The following is a 13,426-nucleotide window of genomic DNA, read 5'->3' on the forward strand; positions in this document are numbered from 1 at the left end:
ACAGCGGGAAATGGCGTGAACGTGGACTGACGTAGTCTCTGCTCGCTCCGCTTCTGCTTTGATTTTTGTTTTTGAAATATATAAAAGCCCCATTGGGGCTTCTGCTTTTGAACTGTAACAAGAGCCCAGCTGGGCTCTTGCTGCATTGTGGAGGTGCCTTTCTAGACTAATCAAATAGTCAATGGAAATCCTGTTGACTACTCGCTTAGTTAATTAATCTAAATTTAACATCCCTACACCCCAGAACCGACCCTTGAGAAACTCCACTTGATACCAGCCATCGAGCTGTTGATTGATACCAGTTGAGCCCAACAATCTAACCAGCTTTCTGTCCATTACAGTCCATTTATCGAATCCATATTTCCTTAACCTGTTGTCAAGAATACTGTGGGAGAAACTATCAAAACCTTTGTTAAAGTCAAAGCATATCACATCCACCGACTTCCCCATGTCCACAGAGCCAGTTACCTCTTCATAGAAGGTAATCAGATTGGTCAGGTATGACTTGCCCTTGGTGAATCCCTGTTGACTATTTCTGATCACTTTTCCCTCTTTCAGGTTCTTCAGAATGGATTCCTTGAGGATCGCCTCTATGATTTTGCTGGGGACTGAGGTGAGCTGTTCTGTCTGTAGTTCCCTCGGTTCTCCTTCTTCCCTTTTTTTTAAAAGATAGGCGCTACATTTGTTCTTTTCTAATAGTCTGGGACCTCCTCCGATGGTCATGAGTTCTTAAAGATTATGGCCAATGGTTCTGCAATCACAAGCCACCTTTCTCAGCACGCTTGGATTCAAAGTAGAAATAAGAGATCCTCCGGAAAAGGGCTTTATTCCGGAGGATCGCGCCAGTCTAGATACTTTTTTTCCGGCTTTTCCCCAAGCCGGAAAAAAAGCGGTGGACATGTTTATTTAAATCCGCGGGGGATATTTAAATCCCCCGCGGATTTCCCTATCCTGACTTACCTGATTTGCATCCCTTTTCCGGAAATTGTGGCCAGTGTAGACATAGCCAAAGTGAAAGCAGCCTGTTTTCATGGAGAAGGTCAGCTCCCAGAGGCAAAAAAAAAATTCAGTATTTCAGCTTTTCCCACGTCTTCTGTCACCAGGTTACCTCCTTCATTTAGTAAAGGTCCCACACCTTCCCTGACCACCTTCTTATTGGTAACATTACTGTAGAAATCTTTCTTGTTACCTTCCAAATCTTTTGCTATCTTCAATTCCAGTTGCGCTTTGGCCATCCTGATTACACCCGGATTACATGTTGCATGCTCGAGCAATATATTTATACTCTTCACTAGTCATCTGTTCAAGTTTCCACTTCTTGTAAGCCTCCTTTTTGTGTTTAAACTCACCAAAATTTTCACTGTTAAGCCAAGCTAGACACCTACATATTTGCTTTTCTTACTGCTCATCAGGATGATTTTTTCCTGTATCTTCAGTAAGGCTTCTTTAAAATACAGCCAGCTCTCCTGGACTCCTTTCCACCTCATGTTAGCGTCCCCAGGGATCCTGCCCATTAGTTCTCTGAGGGAGTCAAAGTCTGCTTTTCTGAAGTTTGGGGTGTGTGTTTTGCTGCTGTTCTTTCTTTCTTTTTTTTTGTTAGGATCCTGAAATTGACCATCTCATGATCACTGCTGCCCAGGTTGCCACCCACATCTACTTCACTACTATTTCCTCCCTGTTTCTGAACAGCAGGTCAAGCTGAGCCTGGTGCTTGGTTGGTTCCTTCAGCACTTGTACTGGAAAGTTGTTCCCAACTTTTTCCAAAATCTTCCTTGGTTGTTTGTGTACTGCTGTATTGGTCTCCCAATGGATGTCAGAGTGATTGAAGTCCCCCCAGCAGCTATGGTGGCTCATGCAGTGGCAATGGGAGGTGCCTTCCTCTCTCCTCCCCACTCTGCGTTTGGGAAGATGCGCTTGGGGAGGAAGGGGGCGTGAAGAAAGAGGGAGGCGTTTGAGCCACCAATGGCGGCTGCTCCCTCCACCCACACAGTGCCTTTGCCACCATCGGCAGAAGGAGGTAGAGCCGGAGGTGCCTCCATCCGTCCCCCTTTGATAATGGCAGCTGGCCAGGGCTCTGTGCTCCCCTCTCTACCCACGGAGGCACAAGACACTCTTGGAAAGGGAGGGGGTGCGAAGGAGAAGGGCTGCTTTCTCAGCCCACACGGCAGTAATGGCCATGCTCCTTAGAGAGCACAGCCTCATTCTGGTGGGTGTGGGGTGGCATGGTGGCAAAGGGCTGATGGGTGAGGGCATGATGGGGTCATGGGGCAAGAGGGTGTTGGCATTGGTGTAGACGGCAGAGGTTAAAGGGTCAAAGGGCATGGAATGTAGGAGTTGGGGGGGTCAAAGGGTGTTAAGCACTGAGGAGTAAGGGGTTAGATCGGGGCTAATAACATTTTATTTGCATATTCATTGTGAACATAATGAATATGCAAATTTGCAAATAGAATGTTGCCGGTCTGCCAAATGTTTGTGAATGGGTTTGATGGTCCGCAGCTTAAAAAAAGTTGGGAGCCACTGCCCTATAAGAATCAGGGCCTGTGATTTGGGAGCTTCTGTTAATTGTCTGAAGAAAGCCTTGTCTACTTCATCCACCTGATCTGGTGCTTTATAGCAAACACCCACCACAATATCACCCTTGTTGCTCCCGCCTCTAAATTTAACCCAAACGCTCTCAACAGTCTTTTTTCTTCCTCCTATATACTGAAGTCATAATGGCTCTCTTACAGTGCAACTCCTCCACCTTTTCTCCCCCACCTGTCCTTTCTGAATAGTTTATACCCCTCCATGACAGTGCTCCAGTCATGTGATTTGTCCCAGGAGGTCTCTGTTTTTCCAGACACATCATAGTTCTTTGACTGTGCCAGGAGTTCCATTTTTTCCTGATTGTTTCCCAGGCTTCTTGTGTTTGTGTACAGACACCTAAGATAACTAGCGGATTTCTCTACCTTCTCAGTATGAATCATAACACACTGTAACAGAATTACTTAACTAATCATATCCCACCACCTAAGGTGATTTACACCTTTCAAAATTAATTGTATAGCAGACAGAAACAATAAAAAAAACAGACAGATCATATAAACAAACAGTAGTAAAATGAGGACCATAGTCATAGAATGAGGATGTCACAACCTCAACTATTGATAAGGATTTTTTTTTCCAGATGAGATTCTATCAAACTAAGGTGTTCTTTTTTTTAACCCATCTTGAGATTTGTTTCTTTATCTGGTGATAGTAGGTGCCATTAGGACAGAGTCTTCTTAACAGCCTATTCCAAATTACCATACAAGAGTGTATGTCATATGAGTTTGACTCTGCTTCAAAGCTAATGATTGCTGCTCTTGTAATCTGGATGCAGATGAAGGCTGTAGGCTTTAGACCTTCTAATATGACTACAGAGAAAGGTCATATACTTACACAACTGGTTTCTGAAAGGCTCAGGCATGCAGAAGATTTTCTGTGAATACAGATTCCCTGAGGTGGACTTGTAGTTTGTTGCAAACAACTGTCAGACGTTTAGCCTAAGATCAACTCTCTAGCACACTGTTTCCTCATCCCTTGGACATTGGGGCTGATGTTTGCCTTTCTTCTGTTCCCCAAGATACATAGGGTCCTGAGGAAACTGAGCCAAGACACAGGCTGAATGACCATGATGGCTCCAGAATGGGCCAAGTAATTCTGGAACTTGGTAGCTAAGTTCACCAAATCTGGTCTCCCAAATTAGTCTACCAGAACAAAAGTCATATCCTCCATCTGGACTGGGGATGTTAAATTGCAGTTAATCAGCTAATTCCCATTGATTTCTTAATTAGTCGGGGGGGGGGGGGCACTCGCTACCTCCCACTGTGGCTCTGCAGTTTAAATATAGTAGGAGATGGGTGTGCAGCAGTCAGGCTTCTACTACATTTAAACTGCAGAATAGGAGTGGGGTTAGCTCCCAGGAGCAGTGTATTTTAAATGTAGTAAGAGCCTGGTGGGCTGACAGAGGCAGCAAGGGGGGGGGGAAGCTTATCAGGTAGTTGACTACTCCCTTACATCCCTATTCTGGAGCCAACATCTTTGCATGTGGCAGTCTGTATCCTGACTGTGTGACCTGCACTGAAAGAATCTTTGGGGATTGCAGCTGTCTTCCTGAGAGGTCACAGAGGGTGGGGGGAGTGGCAGGGGAGTGTACCAGCGCTTTAAATGAAAGGGGCCGCAACAAAATGTTCCCAGTGGTTTTTTTTTTTTTTTTTTTTTGTTCAACAAAAATTTTCCCGGCTCCGGGGGGTCACAAATGAAAAAAGGTTGAGCTGGCAACATTCATGAAGACTGCTTGTATAGGTAGAAGAGATTTTCTGTCTGGTTATCAGCATCAATTTGCTTTTCTGATCACACCAGTTTATTCAGTCCTAGACTTTTTGATTGCCCTAAAACAATATGCTTAATAGGAGTTAACAGGCTGAATCTCTCCTAGTTGATTATGTCTGCTTCTCTAATTACACTATTTCACAAGGTCAAATTACCTTAGATGTCACCTAAGTTCCTACTGAAGGTGGTCTCAGAATTCTATATAAATCCATCCATTGACCTGCCAATTTTCCTTCCTAAGCCTTTTGCTAGCCTGATGAAGGAAAGCTTCACTTACTAAATATGGTGAGAACATTGTTATTTTCTTTTGATAGACTATCTAATTGTTCAGAAAAACACCTATACTATTCCTGGCTTTCACTGACAGGAGTGTGGGCAACTTATATCAACACAGTTTGTGTTGTCAATGGGAAGCGACTGTCTAGGAAGGAGTACTGCAGAAAAGGATCTAGGGGTCATAGTGAACCGCAAGCTAAATATGAGTCAAGAGTGTGATGCTGTTTCAAAATAAGCAAACATGATTCTAGGATGCATTAACAGGAGTGTTGTGAGCAAGACACGAGTCATTCTTCTGCTCTACTCTTCATTGATTAGGCCTCAGTTGCAGTATTGTATCCAGTTCTGGACACCACATTTCAAGAAAGATGTGGAGAAACTGGAGAAGGTCCAGAGAAGAGGAATAAAAATGATTAGAGGCCTAGAAAGCATGATCTATGAGGGAAGACTGAAAGAATTGGTCTTGTTTACGTTAGAAAAGAGAGGACTGAGAAGGGGATATGATAGCTGTTTTCAAGTATCTAAAAGGGTATCAAAGGGAGGAAAATTGTTCTCCTTGGCCTCTGAAGCAATCTGCTTAAATTGCAACAAGGGAGACTTAGGTTGGACATTAGTCTACTAGAGCAGAGGTCATATCCTCCATCTGAACTAGGGATGCTAAATTGTGGTTAATCTAACTGTCAGGGTGGTTATACACTGGAATCAGTTGTCCTAGGGAGGTTGTGGAATCTAGCAAAAGACTAAAGCCAGGGACATCCTTTAGGACATCCAGGATCTGTTGTCACAAATATGTTTTTATGTTGCTTAGTAAGGAGATATAGAAATGGGAAAGAGCAAGTATTTCCGTGTTATAGTTCTTCTGATTTTTTAGGTCCAATGAATACTAAATGTGAAGGGTCAGAGAGAAGTGAAGAGTGGCCTTTTACAAAACTTGGTAGACAAATTGGTAAAAAAATGTCTGGGTAAGGACAGAATGCTGAAGCCTGGGAAATGTCTAGAATAAAGAAACTATTCTAATCAGTTTATTTTAAATTCTATTGCAAGGAAACTGAGCCAGTAAGATTTCAAGGAACAAGTATGAAGCTGTTCACTCCTGATTCAGTCCAATACACCATTTCATACCCCTAATACCAGGATTTAAAAACTACCTCAGAAGGCCACAGTCATTGCAAACTGAGTGTATACATCAAAATAAACCATGTACTAGGAGTCTCCTGTGTTCGTTTGGCAGGGCGATAGTGTTGTAGGGGGCGTCATGGACTTTGGAGTTTACTCCTCTTAACCTCACTCCAGTCCTCTGTCACATAGCAAATCTTTATTTATTTTGGCTTTTCTAAGTGACTCACTGTGCTGGACAGGATGGCTTTTGGGCCTTTCTTTATGTTGACATTAAGTTAACCTGAATTTTATTTTAACGGATGATGGAACTATTCATGCACCTCGTGTTTTAAACCGGCATAAGATTGAAATGCCAAAACAAAATCCCAGTCTGAAGCATATTTATTACTCATTTGATTTGAAGTAAGAAACATTTTACAAGAATAGCTGTAGTACTTTGAAAATGTCTTCCTTTCATATTAGACTTGATGGTTAACCTGTTAATTCAGATTATCAGATCTAAAAGCATTTTGAGGAAATTGGAGTCCTGGGTTAGCTGTCTTCTCTGAGGCTTTTTAAAAAAAAAAGTAGCAGTCTGTAACAAGTGTCCTATGGTACCTTAGAGACTAACAAATATAATATATCATGAGCTTTCATGGGTAAAACCCACTAGATATGGGTTAGAGTGGAAATTACAGAATCCAGTGTATATATAACAGCAGATCCCATCAATTGTAAGACCAGTGTTAATGATGCTAATTGAGTTGGGCTGGATGTGTTCCATATATAGCTTTTGATGTGTAAGTGTGAATATGAAAGGTAGGGGAAATTGCCTTCTTAATGTGTTAGCCAGTTAATATTTTATTCAAGCCCGAATTGATTGTCAGATTTGTAAATGAATTCCAGTTAAGCTGTTTCCCTCTGTAATTGGGTGATAAAATTCCTTTGTAGAAGAATGGCTACTTTTAAAGCCATTATTGAATGTGCAGAGAGGTTTCAGTGTTCCCCGACACAAGTTTATATATGGTACCAGTTTTTATGTCTGCTTCGTGTCCATTTATCCGTTGTTGTAGAGACTGTCAAGTTTGGCCAATATATACACTGACCATAAGTCCCAATTTTTCTGGGACTGTCCTGAATTTAAATACTCTGTCTCAGTGTCCCCATCAAGTAGTTAGATGTCCCAGAAAGCCCCGTCAGATCTGGCTTGCGGGAAGTAGTACTCCCTGTACTTCCATTTCCCTTCCCCCAGCTGAGAGAGCCTTGCAGGGACATACCCTAGCATGGTGCAAAGCAATGGCCTCCCCCCTCAGAGCATGTATTTGGTGCTTTGCTAGTGGGCAGCCAGCCGGCTTCTGGTGGTGTGCGGTTTCCAGAGATGATCGGAAGTTGGAGTCCAGAGTATTCCCTGAGCATGGTGCATGCTGCTGCCTGGCAAGCCCCCTGCACTCACTGCGGTTGCCCCACCACCGTGTGCTGTGCAGACCTCTCCCTCCCCCTGTGAGACTGTCTCTGGTGCGGGGGGGCCCCCCGGTCCAGCTGCATCACTGCCGCCTCCTTCCTCCCACCCCTGCGGGACTGCTTCTGGTGCATGAGGTCCCTGTCTGACTGTGCCGCAGCCGTCTCCCCCCACGGTACTGCCTCTGGGGCCCCTGGTCCAGCAACCCTGCAGCTGCCTCCTCCATCTCTAGGCTGCCACTTGTTCTTTGTTACAGCAGCCACTGCCGGGGGCAGGGGATGCATGGCACCAGGAGGGTCCAAAGCAGCTGCAAAATCCAGTGGAGCCACTCCGGTGGCTAGGGCCCTGTGGGGTAGGATGTGCTCAGGCTTGGCAGGTGTGCTCTGTGCACTGCCATGCTCTCTTCCCCCAGCCCGCTTTAGGAATGACCACTCACGGAGCCATTCGCTCTGCAAGCCTGTCTGGTGGGGTCAGGGCTTTCTTCACCTTCCCTCTCCACCCTATGCATCTGAGCAGGAAGCTGAAGCTTGTGCTGCAGTTTCAGGGCTGTGCAGGCTTCCTGCTGTGTGGAGGGAGGCTGAGCTTCCTTCCCTTCCCCACCTGCTGGGGGAATGGCAGCACAGTGACATGCTGTCCAGAAGCTTTCCCCACTGCAGCAGGGCACAAAGCCAGGTAAGTGTCGCCTCTCATACCCAGGCCCCTGCACCGTAATCCCCCTCACTCACTCCCCTCCCTCTGCAAGTACCCTGCATCCCCAGCTTGTGCCGACACCCTCCCTTTCTCCTCACCCTCCCTCCTGGCGAGACACCCTACCCTCACCCTGTTCCTGCATCCACCGTTGCTCCTGCACCCTCCTTCCTGACCGCATACCGTGCCCTCCCTTGTTCCTGCTCCTTCCACGTGGCTGGACACCCTGCTCCCGCCGCTCAACTCCCCCCCCCCCCCGCCCTCCAGATCCTGCACCCCATCCCTATCCCACTCACTGGCAGCTCTGTCCCTCACACTGGTGTCCCTAGCCTCTGTTTGTCAGAGTGGAGATGGATGGCAGGAGAGAGATCGCTTGATCATTACCTGTTCAGTTCACTCCCTCTGGGACACTTGGCATTGGCCACTGTCGGCAGACAGGCTACTGGGCTGGATGGATCTTTGGTCTGACCCAGTATGGCCGTTCTTATGTTCTTATGGATCCCTCATTTTTGGCCCCACCCCAGAACTTGGGGGGTGCCCACAAAATCCACTAACCCTGGAACCCCAGAAGAGTTAATCTGGCCTGAGGCCTTGAACCTCAGTCCTTGGTGTCCCTCACTCCCTCATTGCGGGGGAGGGTGCCAAGGGAGTGAGATGTCTCAGTTGTGGGGCCACATCAGTGAGGGTTGTGGGGTGTGTGTTTGTTTGTTTGTTTGTTTTTGTTTGCTTCTCACTTGTGTGATCCCTAATTGATTTTTCTTTGGGTCAGTGGCCCCCAACCCAAAAAAAGGTTCTCCACTCCTGCCATAACTAAGACAATGTTGAAACCTTTTGTGTTGGACATACTATTTTACTTAATTTACCAAACTTCATTTTAAATACACATGAGAGAATAAAAGTGCCCAGCCCCCATCTGGCTGCAATGTCTTGTCCCTGGCTCCAATCCTAGGTCAGGTCCCACAGTCTGGCCCCCATCTGGCTGCAGGAAGAGCTGGTGGTGGCAGCCCCCCTCCTGCTGAAGTATGGGTAGGAGGGGAGGCCACGATCCAGCTGTGGTAATCCTAGCCTGACACTTCGTCCAGCTACCACTACCCGGGTGCAGTGGCCCAGCCCTGGCCAGGTAAGGTAATCCCCCCCACCCCCCAATGCTTTACTTCCCACCCACAGTGCCCTGCCCTGCCTCTTTCACCTCCCACATACCCCAGCCTTCTGCCTTGAGCCCCTCATGCACTCCAGTCCTGACTCCTACCAGCAACAGAAGTCCCATTAAAGTTTGTAAGTACAGTGTTTCATTTATGCTATTAATCATCATGTTAATTTTCAATAATATTAAGTTGTATATTTTCAGTCATGCAAATAGGTATTTTTATATATTGGCTCTTTGTTGACCACTGGTTCTGAATTTTAATGTATTTTGGCTCTTGGGATGGCAACCTTTTCAAACCACTGCTGTTAAGTGATGACCAGTGGTGTTCTGTTCTTTTCCTTTGTTGGGCCTCTCTTGAATTTGCTGACTTCTGGGTACCTGTCTTGCTCTGATTCTTCACTTCCCTGGTGAGCGTTTAAGTTTTAAGAATGCCTGGATAAAGATCCTGTAGGTGTTCGTCTCTGTCTGTGGGATTGGAGCAGATCCAGTTGTATCTTAGCCCTGGGCTGTAGACAGTGGAACATGTGGTGTGTCCTGGACAGAAGCTAGGGGCATGTAGCTAAGAATAGCAGTCAGTAGGTTTCTGGGGTAGGGTGGTGTATGTGACCAACATTTATTTGTACAGGTTGGCCTCCTTGGTTTGGCATCCTTGGGACCTGACTGGTCCCAAACGAGGGATTTTGCCAGACCAAAGAAGGTCACTTTTGGGCCCACCCTTATCGGCCCCCTCAGGTCCTGGCTCCACTGTTGGGCTCCAGCCCTGTGAGGGAGCCTCTCTGCCAGTGTCCAGTTGCGCCGCTGGGCGACAAGGCCCACTTGAGCATCAGCCTTGCTGGGCAGGCCTGCTGCCTCCCAGCCTCATCAGGCAACTCTGCAGGGCGGCAGTAGGGCTGCTGGGCTTTTTGCTGCACCATTGGGCAGCCCCGTTATTGGCCCTGCGGTAGCAGGGCTGCTGGGCCCCTGGCTTTGCTGCCCAGTGGCCCTGCTGCCTCCCTGACTCATGGAGTAATTTTGCTGCTTGGTTCCAGCCCCGCTGCCTCTCATATCTCACTCCCAGAATGTCAGCACCAGGCAGCAGCGCTACTGCTGGGCTCCCAGTTTCGCTGCCATGGGGCAGCCCCGCTACCGGGCTCTAGCCCCGTTGCAGAGCTCTCAGCCACTAGCTCTGCACCAGGGCTGGGATGTTGGTGGACCAGAAAGTCCCGGTTAAGAGAGCGTCCAACTGTATTGTAGTGTAAAGAAAGTGGTTCTCTTATGTGGACTGTCCAGGCTGAGGTTGGTAGTGGAGTGGAAGTTGTTGAAATGAATGTGGACTTCCTCAAGGGTGTCCTTCCCTTGGGTCCATATAATGAGATCAATGCCAAGGGACAGGAACTGAGGAAACATTCTAGGTCATCCCATAAAAATGACATTGTGAGGTTATGGGGTACCCATAGGAATGCTGTTGACTTTAAGGTATAAATTGTCCCCAAATTGGAAGTAGTTGTGGGTGAGGACAGTCACATAGCTCCAGGTGCACCATAGTTCCTGATAGCTTATCGTCCATCCTTGTGTGGAATGTTGGTGTAAAGAGCTTTTACATCCATGGTGGTCAGGATGGCATTTTCAGGAAGATTACTGATGCTCTGTGGCTTCCTCAGGAAGTCACTGGTATATAGGGATTTAAAAAAAACCCCAAAACTTTAAATGCAGGTGCTCTGTGCATCTTTTTTCCAGAACTCAATTATCCTGACTGTACTTCTAGCCAGAACTGTCCACATAGCACTCCAGCCCCAGAGGGTGAGGGGAAGGGACCGGGAGGTCTGAGGTTCAGGGCTTCCCATAGGCCAGATTTACTTTTCTAGTGTTTGTGGATTTTATGGACCCTTCTTAGTCTCTGGAGTGGGGACAAAAATGAGGGGTACAGTGTGGGACAGGGCTTTCAGTGTGTGGGATAGAGATGGGATGCAGGATCTGAGTGGGAGGTGGGGTGCAGAAGGGGGAGAGGTTGTGAGGTCTAGGTGGAAGGTAGGGTGCAGAAGCAGACTGGGGAGTAGGGTGTCTGTCTAGAGGGAGGGAGCAGGATGGGGGGAGAGTGAGTGAGGAGGATTGGGATGTGGGGGTCTGGGCACTAGAGGAACACTTACCTGGCTTCAGCAGAGAAAGCCTCTGGACACTGCGCTGGCATTCCTCCAGCGGGGTGGGAAGGGGGAAGGAGCTCAGCCCCATCTCTCCATGCAGTGGGGAGCTCAGTGCGGTGCAGGGAGAAAAGAAACCCTGAGCTTCCCCATCAGAGCTGGCTTGCTACCACTCCCCCCGGAGAGATGGGGAGAGAGAGCAGTAGTGAATGGAGTACATCTAGTGAGCCCGAGTGAACCCTGCCTTGCAGCATTCCAGCTGGTCTCCGTGTGTCCCCTGCTGAGGCTGAAGTGGCAGCTTCAAGGCACGGACGTCTGGGAGCAGCTCCTCTGGGTTCTGTCTTGGACCTGTTCGGTTCCCCCTTCCCTCCTCACAGTGGCGGCTGCTGTACCAACAAGTTGCCTGGAGGAGGAGGTGGCGCTGCAGCTGGACTGGGAGCCCCATACACCAGAGGCAATCCCGTGGTGGGAGGGAGCCGCGCAGCATGTGGTGGTGGGGCAGTGGGTGACGGTGGCCAGAAAATGTGCACCACTGGAAGCTGGCCTGGCTGCTTGCCAGCAAGGCTCCAATGGAGCCATCTGTGCTGGAGGGGTGGAGGAGAGCCTGCTGCACAGAGTCATTTCTCAGTCACTTCTCCACAAGTGGGGCTTTCTGAGACATTTCACTCCTTGATGGGGACACCGGAACAGATTATTTAAAATCAAGACAATCCCGTATGTTTGGCGTACAGATCTGGCAGGGAAGCTTGTGTGCCAGTGAAAATTGGCTTGCATGTCACTTATGGCATATATGCTGTAGGTTGCCAATCCCTGGGTTACAGCATCTGCGCTAGCATTGGTACAGTGACACAGCTATTAGAGCTGTAATCTCTGCATTGTTGCCATAGTCTATCTGCTCTTTTCTGTCCTTAATTAAAGCAGTCACATCATTTTTGCAATGTTCTCTAGATTCCCACTCAGAAAGTGGAATGTTATTTCTATTGGAACTACTCGAATTAGTAAAGTTTAAGCATGTGTATGTTTGGAGGATCGGAACCTTAGTTGTGGCATAGACTATTAGGGATGTCCTCAAGTCTGTGTAGTAGTTGTAATAATGGATATTGCCACTGCTACCATGTTTGTTGATACTATGGGATTTCAAGAATGTCAGTGGTTTAAAGAATCAGGTAATCTGTCTTTTGGGGAAATTAATACAGGTATGTCCTCGTACATATGATAACAAGTCTCATGGATAAGGGAGAAGTGGTGGACGTGGTATACCTAGACTTTAGTAAGGAATTTGATATGGTGTCGCATGATGTTATCAATAAACTAGGCAAGTACAACTTAGATGGGGCTACTATAAGGTGGGTGCGTAATTGGCTTGATAACCGTTGTCAGAGAGTAGTTATTAACAATTCACAGTCATGCTGGAAGGGCATAACAAGTGGGTTTCACAGGTATCTGATTTAAGACTGGTTCTGTTTAATATCTTCATCAATGGGTTTAGATGATGGCATAGAGTACAGTTAAGTCTGCAGATGATATGAAGCTGGGAGGGGTTGCAACTGCTGTGGAGGATCAGGTCAATTCAAAATTATCTGGGCAAACTGGAGAAATGATCTGAGGTAAACAGGATGAAGTTTAATAAGGACAAATGCAAAGGACTCTACTTAGGAAGCAACAATCAGTTTCACACGTACAGAATGGGAGATGACTGTCCAGGAAGGAAAAACTATTTCACTAGCAGGGTGGCGAAGTACTGGAATGGGTTTCCTATGGAGGTGGTATAATCTCCATCCCTAAAGATTTTTAAGTTGCAGCTTGACAAACCCCTGGCTGGGTTGATTTAGTTGGGAGTGGTCCTGCTTTGGGCATGGGGCTAGACTCGACCTCCTGTCCTCTTTCAGCCCTATGATTCCAAGTACTGCAGAAAGGAATCTAGGGGTCATAGTGGACCACAAGCTAAATATGAACCAACAGTGTGACGCTGTTGCAAAAAAAGCAAACATGATTCTGGGATGCATCAACAGGAGTGTTGTGAGCAAGACATGAGAAGTCATTCTTCTGCTCTACTCTGCACTGAATAGGCCTCAGTTGGACTATTGTGTCTAGTTCTGGGCACCACATTTCAAGAAAGATGTGGAGAAATTGGTGAAAGAGAAGAGCAACAAGAATGGTTAAAGGTCTAGAGAACATGACCTATTAAGGAAGACTGAAAGAGTTGGTCTTGTTTAGTTTGGAAAGCAGAAGACTGAGAGGGGACATGATAGCACAGTGTTTCCCAATTTTATTTGGCCACGGAACCCT

The 13,426-nt window shown here is 47.1% G+C and overlaps 1 protein-coding gene across 8 annotated transcripts in view; it reads left to right on the forward strand.

Moving 5' to 3' along the window:
* HERC1 (HECT and RLD domain containing E3 ubiquitin protein ligase family member 1) overlaps positions 1–13,426 on the forward strand; it is a 215,408-nt gene that overhangs the window by 2,268 nt on the left and 199,714 nt on the right. For 7 of the 8 annotated variants that reach the window (XM_075897632.1, XM_075897638.1, XM_075897635.1 and 4 more), the window contains exon 2: positions 559–613. The gene's annotated coding sequence lies outside the window, so the exon portion shown is untranslated. Of the gene's footprint in view, positions 1–341; positions 482–558; positions 614–13,426 lie in introns of all 8 variants that reach the window. The other variant, XM_075897633.1, reaches the window with a different exon arrangement.

Source organism: Pelodiscus sinensis, chromosome 14, assembly GCF_049634645.1.
Source record: "Pelodiscus sinensis isolate JC-2024 chromosome 14, ASM4963464v1, whole genome shotgun sequence".
NCBI lineage: Eukaryota > Metazoa > Chordata > Testudines > Trionychidae > Pelodiscus > Pelodiscus sinensis.